This window comes from Mastacembelus armatus, chromosome 3 (genome assembly GCF_900324485.2).
Source record: "Mastacembelus armatus chromosome 3, fMasArm1.2, whole genome shotgun sequence".
Classification (NCBI taxonomy): domain Eukaryota; kingdom Metazoa; phylum Chordata; class Actinopteri; order Synbranchiformes; family Mastacembelidae; genus Mastacembelus; species Mastacembelus armatus.
The window spans coordinates 6,692,843-6,701,076 of NC_046635.1; positions in this window are offsets into that span (position 1 = coordinate 6,692,843).

Here is an 8,234-nt window from a genome sequence, read left to right on the forward strand (position 1 = left end):
GCTTTCATACATTACACTCTATATTTTTTTACAGTGAGCTAATTGGACACACTGTACTTAAAATCTCATGGTAATTTTCACACATGCACACGAGTACAGCACAAGAGTCTTTCAGGTTTGTTGGTTAAAAAAAAAGAAATTCACCTGAGAGAAGAGCGTTAATACAGTAGAACTTAAAGAAGATACACGTAATTTGTTCCTTCTTTAGAGCTGTGGCCTGAAGGACCTTTCCAGACTGTCATCAGACCTTCATCATCATGGAAACAATCATGAACACACACTGTTATAATTGTAAAACCAACACTATATCAATGCAAAAACTACTTGGTTAGCACAAGTCACAAAAATAATATGATTAGGTTAGGAACAACATGAGACTGTGGGTTAACATAACATTCATCACCGTGTTTACAATAATAAACACATGGCTGGAACAGTCATGAATAAAAAATACAACATTTGCAACTGGTGTGACCCATCCTCCTATCCCGACCTTATCCTGACTTTGACTTTGGTATTTTATATATAGAACTCAGCTAACTGCCTACTTTGCCTGTGTCATGATCACAAAACAATAACACATTACTGTTAGTGATAATATCCTGCAAATTAACTAAGAACTTTTTTTTTTTACAGAAAAATAGTCTCCACAGACTGAAAGGCAATAAAAAAGTTAAATATATATATATATATATCGATATATATATAGATATTAATATTAAAATGGAGTAAAAACAGTGCCAGAGGCAACTGATAGAAAGACAAGCTGATACGCAGTAAGAACAGTGTAGTGGCAAGGTTGATTGAGACACATGACAGATTAATCGTAGTGGTTGCATATTAAGTATCAGCACTTAACATTATTTTATAAAACTACCTGCACTGTTGTTTCTCTATTGAGGACAGTCTAAATGCAACTCTTTCTCATTAGCATGGTCTTCCAAATATTCAATTACAGCCATTGTTAACAGTTCGAACATTGTACTCAGCACAGCAAAAAGCCCAGTAAAACACTAAAAGTGTTTATATGTGAACAGTGGACACATATTAACACTTAAATTAGAATCTCAGACTTTATTTAACACCTGCCTTTTTGCCGTGAAATATAATGGTGGTATGTGACTGTTGATTCCTAATGCTGACATTTCATATTTGACTTGCAATGGTGGACACAGCTAAAGTTAATACAGGTCCTGTGTAGAGCACTGCAGGACATTAATGTATAATAGATGGTGACTAATATAGTGACTTGATCTTAGCTGTTTGAATAGTTTACAACATTCATAAATAAAATGTTACTCAGGGAAAAGGTAATTTTGTGCTGGATGCTTTCAGTTTCAGGTTTGGCCAGTTTAAGTAAGATAATAGATTTTTCTTTTGCATAGAGGCGTGACTTTACTAGTCAACTGCAACTAGCATTAAATAAGGTGGCCAAAAACAACATACAACAACATAGGCTTGTACAGCATACTGGCACGAACCATGGCTCAAGCAACATTAAGGCTTTATTTATAGTATGAGCTGTTTAACCATGTTTCTGATATTATTGGTTAATACATGTTCCAATTTCCCTCTACAAATGACTGAAATCAGGCAGTTATGTGTTTGACCCATTGATGGTATTTTGCAGTGTACAGTACAAGTGCACTGTAGTAAGTGTACTAGGTAATGGTAAATGTAAGTATCTGAGTGGCATTGCACTCATTTTCACCTTATCTCTGTGTAGGCAGTTTTATGTTCGATCACCAGAATAAACACATGCAAGAATGGTTTTAAGCTTTTCTCTGCCATGGATACTCTGCCAGACTGAATGAGGGACTACATCAACAAAGCTGCTCAGTCGTGCTACAAAACAGCACAAAAAGAGGGGAAAACAAAGTTATGTTAAAAAAGCAGTAATAACTGATCTGCTGTATAGATATTATATGACCAGTGATTAGTTCTAAAAAAAATACATAATCCACTGTGGTTCTGGCAACAGCACAAAATCTGGCCTTGATTAGTGCTGGCTATCACCTGAGGAACAGGAAATCCAAAAATCCCTTTACCATGTAGGCGCACATTGCTTTGGCAGCGTGGAGCGGCCACTTTCTAATGTACACGCTAAATATTCTCTCTAGCTTCTCTATATTTGATGATGTGTGCATCATATACTGTCAGAGGCCATAACAACTGTGGAACAATACTGACCTGCAGTTATTACAGTTTGAGTTTGCCCGGAAGGCCTGATGCTCTTACTATTGACAACCTGCTGCCTCAGGCTCGATACCTGCTCTTTATTATTGAGAGCTGCATTGTACCACCTGCCTAAACTTTTAACTAGCTTCTCTAACACCTTTGGGATTGCATCCCTGTGTAAACAAAAGCTTTCATCTGACAGCACACCTCTTACTACTGAAATACTTGATTTCTCTGACTTGACCTTCAGCCTTGCCCATTTTAGAAACCCAACTTATCCGATATTCTCATTGTACTTGGTGAAGTGGTAGTGATAGTTGTCATGTCATCTATGTACAACTGCACTGGGGATAACTGCTGTACTGACTGAAGGCTCTCCCCTTCTACAACGTACAACAATCTAGATGCCCTAATAATTACCTTCATTGCCATGGCAAACACTAACAGTGAAATTGTGCACAATGCCTATCACTACCTGCTCAGTGTAAAACCTATCTGGATGTCCTTAAAATATTCTTATTTGAGGATTTCTAAAATATTTGAATACTTTTTATGCCACTAAACTTGTGGCATAAGATACCACAAAAAAAGTTGAGCCCAATTTTAACCTATATTAAGAGTTTGTGTTATTTTCTGTAGGTTTTTTAAATCCCTGTTTATTTTGTTACCATATCCTGTTTAGCCTTGTCTCATGCCCAATGCTCTGCACTACTTTGTGTTCCGAATTGTCTTAATTACCTTACCTTAGTCACCTGTGCCCAGTGACTCTATTCCATAACCTCACCCATGTCTTTGTGTCAGCTTAACGCTCCGTTTCTGTTCCTCCCACACTCACCTGTTTCACATGCACTAATTTGGCAGTTTGTATTTAAACCAGCTACTCCCAGGTCATGTCTGTCAGTCCCTCCATTTAACCTCCCTTGTCGTTTTTGTTTTGTTAAAAAGTCAGTCTAGTCCATCTCCTGTAATATAAGCTGCTTCTCACAGAGGTGTAAAAGACTGTTAAATGTAATGAGCGCTTTAATTTTTAGTAGAAATACTAGTTGTATGTTATTTTTTCCTACCATTTTCCTCCCCCCAGAAACCTTTGTCCTTTGCCACACTCCTCACAATTGTTTAGTAAAATCCATATAACCAAATAAATAAGCGTTCACTATATATAAGCTTCTTAGGAGAAGAGAAGGCTTATGTCACTCATCACCTCTGTTGGTCATGGGTTTGTAGCAGAAATGCAAATCTCTATTGTTCAGGTTAATCCTGGGATTTAAGGGATTTTCAATTCTTCATTGGACAAATTTAGCTGTGATGAGCACAGATGACACATTGGACCCTAATTTGGTGAAATTAACCCTTTGAATTCATAGGTGTTTATGTGATTCATTTGAAATTTTGCCACAGCAGGGAGAGAAAACAGTGAGAAAATATAGTTGCTGAGGGATGTGGTGTTGCTGTTTTATGCTATTTTCTGTCCTTTATCAGATCTCTCACAAATAGACTCAGTGTAAGTCATTCAATGTATATTGCAGTTTATTTTATTGCACTTATTTTATTGTTAAAACTGTTGTCTAGCTCAAAATGTTTTCATAGTCCCATCTGAGTTTTATGCTGTCTGTACTGAAAAGGTAGAACAGTCTCATCTGACCAATGCTTGTTCTCAAAATGTATGATCAAGTGCAAAAAAAGTTATTTTGTTCAACCTTCAGTCTCTTGAACTAGTCCTAACTAGACTGTGTGGTCAGCAGTGTGGACTGTTTTGAATTGTTGGGCCTTTTATTGATGCGTTGGTGTCTCTTTATTGATTGAAATATGTCTGTGTCATTTATTCTGCTTTATTGACTTGTGGAGCACCTTTGACTCCTGAAGGTACTACATAAATCAGCTTTACAAAAACACAAATAAAGCTTGATGGATTGATGGATTAGCAACATAGACTGATTTATTATCCTGAGATTTGTTAAAGAATTCTAAGGCTAACACACTGTGAATTAAATAAGGGGCATGACACTGCAACACTGGCAGAAAGCTCAATTTTGTAATTTTGTATTTGGACTCTGTATATAACTATATATACACTTTTAAAATCAACATAAAATAAACATATTTATAAAAAAGGAGCCAACAAGCCAAACAGTCTCCTTGCCATTTGGGTGAAAAAGTGGTCTGTGCTTCACAATTCTCTACCTCCACAACATACCATAATGACCTAATAAGGAAACTTGGGGAACCAGAAGCTAAAAACATGACACAAGGCCAGTTCGCAGTTTTGTCATCTAACCAACCTGACAGACTGGGCAGTCTTTTTGTCTGTTTCTGTTTGATACTAAACATGGCTATTTCTTTATATCTGTTTATGGTCCAACGTTCAAGGCAAATCAGTAACACTGTAGTAACAACAGTCCATAATGAGCTAACCCTGAAGTTCAGAATTGGGCTACAAATAAGGTTTAGGTGTGCGGCAAGATTTTCCTTTATTTTGCATAGCAGCAGATTAAATTATCCATTTTTTGGGGGGAAAGTATAGTATATGCTTTGATGGATTTCGATATAAAAAACACACACATGCATACACACACATATACATATATATATATATATATATACATATGTGTGTGTGTGTGCAACAATATGTCATAATGCAACACATTCACATTACATAATGCAAAAACAAAGAAGAGGAAAGCAAAAATTAAATCTTAATTTATTACAGCATCTACAGCTGTATAATGAAATATCTCAGAACAGATGGATGCGATCCCTAGCTCCCACCGCCGTGCCCCTTTACTACAACCAAATCTAACAATGAAATACAAAAAAAAAAAAAAAATCTCCCTTACCTACTGACATCAAACAGACCTTTTCTCCTTGCTACAAAAAGAATGATCCACATTTTTATATGTCTTTGATCAGCAAATCCAGTCACAGACTGATCAGTCATGACTTGTCGGATGTCGACACCATGTCTAACCAGAAGGAATCAGCTCAGACCACTCTTAAAAGTGTGTTTGTCTTTTGGGGGGAATCAGAATCAGGAAAACAGGCAGCTGAAGTGACTTTGTTAGCTATAGATGATGGGAGCAGCAACCTGGCTCAACATACACTAAATAGGTGTTTGTGTGGTAATACAAACAGGTATTACCACTGTAGTTGACTGTGCATACAGATATAGTTTTTTCACTACAACTTACTTCACAGCACTGTATAGTACTTTAGCAAAAGAGGAAACAGAATCTTGATGACACGTAGGATGTCATAATACAAATATGACACCACAGGTCATATTTGTAAGTGACAATCAAAAGAATCAACAAAAACAAAGGCAGCTACACTAGCTGGACTTAGTTGTTCTTCCTCAGGTAGCAAGTAGCCATTAGGTACAACTGGACAGCATCCATAAAAGTGACTGAGAGGTGCTTTACTCTGTTTGCTTTGCTGTGTATACCTGTATGTGGTAATGGTAAAGATCAATACTGAGCTACTGATGCATCATTCACCCTCAGTTCATGCTGTCTTTTGTCAAACTAACTGGCCCCATTTGACCATTATATTGTCATGTGTTATGAGATACACAAGGAGTGCCTGGCAACAAATGTTGGCAGGATGTTTGAGGAATGACCCATGTAGGCCATGGTCTGCTGCACACAGAAAACAGCCATTACCACTGACAAGCAGCACCTATCTTGCTCATTAAGTGTTGAGCCTCTCAACTGCGGGGCAAGCATAACACTGAAGTTTGAGACTCAGCCAAACTTTTTTCTTAGTATGAATTATTGCATGAATGTACCAGTTACCTTGATTAAATGAGCATTATAATGCTCAAAATTATGATGTCTCTTGGGGGCTAACATCTGCATCTGCTCTACAATATTTCTGAAATAGAAACACAATAAAATATAATTGACCCTGTAGGTGGAATTATACTCTATGTACTGCAGCTCTGTTAAATGACAGAGCTGAAAGATAATTCATGAGCTAACCTGTATAGCAATGTTTTTCATTTCACTGACAGTTATACCTTTATAATATCTTTAAGAGTTTTGAGTTAGACTCTAAAATCCACTTCAGTTAGTTAACTCAGTAGAAAACAGGAAAGGTGGAAAGAATGGTGAAAAACAAGTGTGAAAAGTGCAAGCACACATGAAGGACAGAAAGTGTATCAAATGAACAAAACTGGCAGATTTGATGTGTTACTGGTACCATTACTGGAAAGAAAACTAATAGGATTACACAATAAGATCATTAGATATTATAACTTTAAGTCGAACATGCAAATAATGAAAACATTCTCTACTCACTGGGTGAGATGCTTCTCACCCTGGTAAAGGCTCCATAAAAGGCTAAGCACATACTGTACATGAAAATGTTCAAGATGAGTCCAAAATGCAGATGATTGCCAAAGTCTGTAGGGAATTGATAGTCTCATTATGTGCATGGCTTGTAAAATACTATAAGTCTGTCATGCTTAAAACCAAATTCAAATCCAACAGCCTTTCCCTGTGTTTAACTACAGGAGGGTGGTTTGCATGCAAAGGCTGGAAGTGTCTTCACCAACAGTACAGCTGTTATAACTTCACATACACTATATGAGTATGTACTAGGGTTTGCAAAGCAAATTACATTTGCCTACAAATCCCAGCAAAGCACACACATGAAGGCACATGTTTTACATATTAATGTTGTAGCCCATACACATGATGGTGGCTTTATTTTCAGTATTTCATATGCAAACAACAACTTCAAGGCTTCCACATTATAAGAAATAAAAAGCATCTCCATGCAAGCAGAACCCCTTCAATATCCTGTTTTGACAATTTCCTGGGATTTTAATCTTTAAGCTGCCATTTCCTTCTTTTTGTTGTCTTTGTACACAGCAGCTGAACACTGGAAGCTATTTCAGGAATCACATTCTTTTTTAAAAATAGAAACAATAAGATGTGTTGTTCTTCCATTCAATCAAGGTTTTCATGTACAGTAAAGTCAAAAAGTGGCATAAAACATAAAATATGTATTTTCCCACAGACAGTCTTGGAATTAACCCATAATTGAACCCATAATGCAACTGTCTTAAATGATTATAAGACAGGTGAAGCTGATACATCCAATAGAAAAGTTCTTTCTTATAATAATAGTAGAGTATTTAATTTCATTCCTGCAGCACCCTGTCTCTCTGTTTCATCATGTACTATAAATGCAAGCAAGAAATTTGCTCTCTCACCAGTTACTTTCATGTAACCTCGTATCTGGTGTCCTTTTCCCTCCATCTATGAGAAGAAACGAAAGGATTGGGTTGTTGAGGCCAGTGTAGAAATTATGTAAGAAAGGACACATTTAGCAGGATCACAGGGTTCAGATGTCACTGCCACAATGGTACCATGGTGGAGAAATAGGGGGTGAGGGGTCAGGTAAGCAGAAGGACAATGGCCAACAGCTGTGAATGGGGATACAAGGAGAGGCAGACAGGTGGGAAATGAAAGGGCAGAGCAAGGGGGATGTTAATGTGGGAAAGAGAGTTGTTCCCTCTCGAGAAGAGAAAAGCATTTCTCCTGTTGCTGAAGGTTATCAAGTTGCAGGTTGTGAGAGGCCTGGAAAGGGCAATGCAGAAACAAGCAAGCCTGTTTTTGAAGTTTCAATAACAATGTATTTTAACCATGACTGGTTCTATGATGCCAGTCAGTCAGTCTGTCTATCAGTTGATGGTCCAGATTTTGGTCCAGACAGAACATTTGAATAAATTGTCTAAAACGTCTTCTCAGATATTCATGGTCCCTAGAGGGTAATTCCTACTGACTCTGGTGATAACACGACTTCTTTTTTTAGTAAGTTAATTGTTAATTAGTAAATGAACATAAATAAATAAATAAATAAAGATATGCATTTTACCAAATAAGCCTGTTATTTTACTCTGTTGGTTGTGGCACAAAATTAATCAGGCAGAAAAGAAGACTTATGTCATTTTGGCTGCTCCTCCTGCTTCAACTAATCAAAATAAAAGAGCATGTTTGTTTATTTTGATTAGTTATTTTGTGCTGCAGCACAACTGAACAATGTCTTATTCTAGT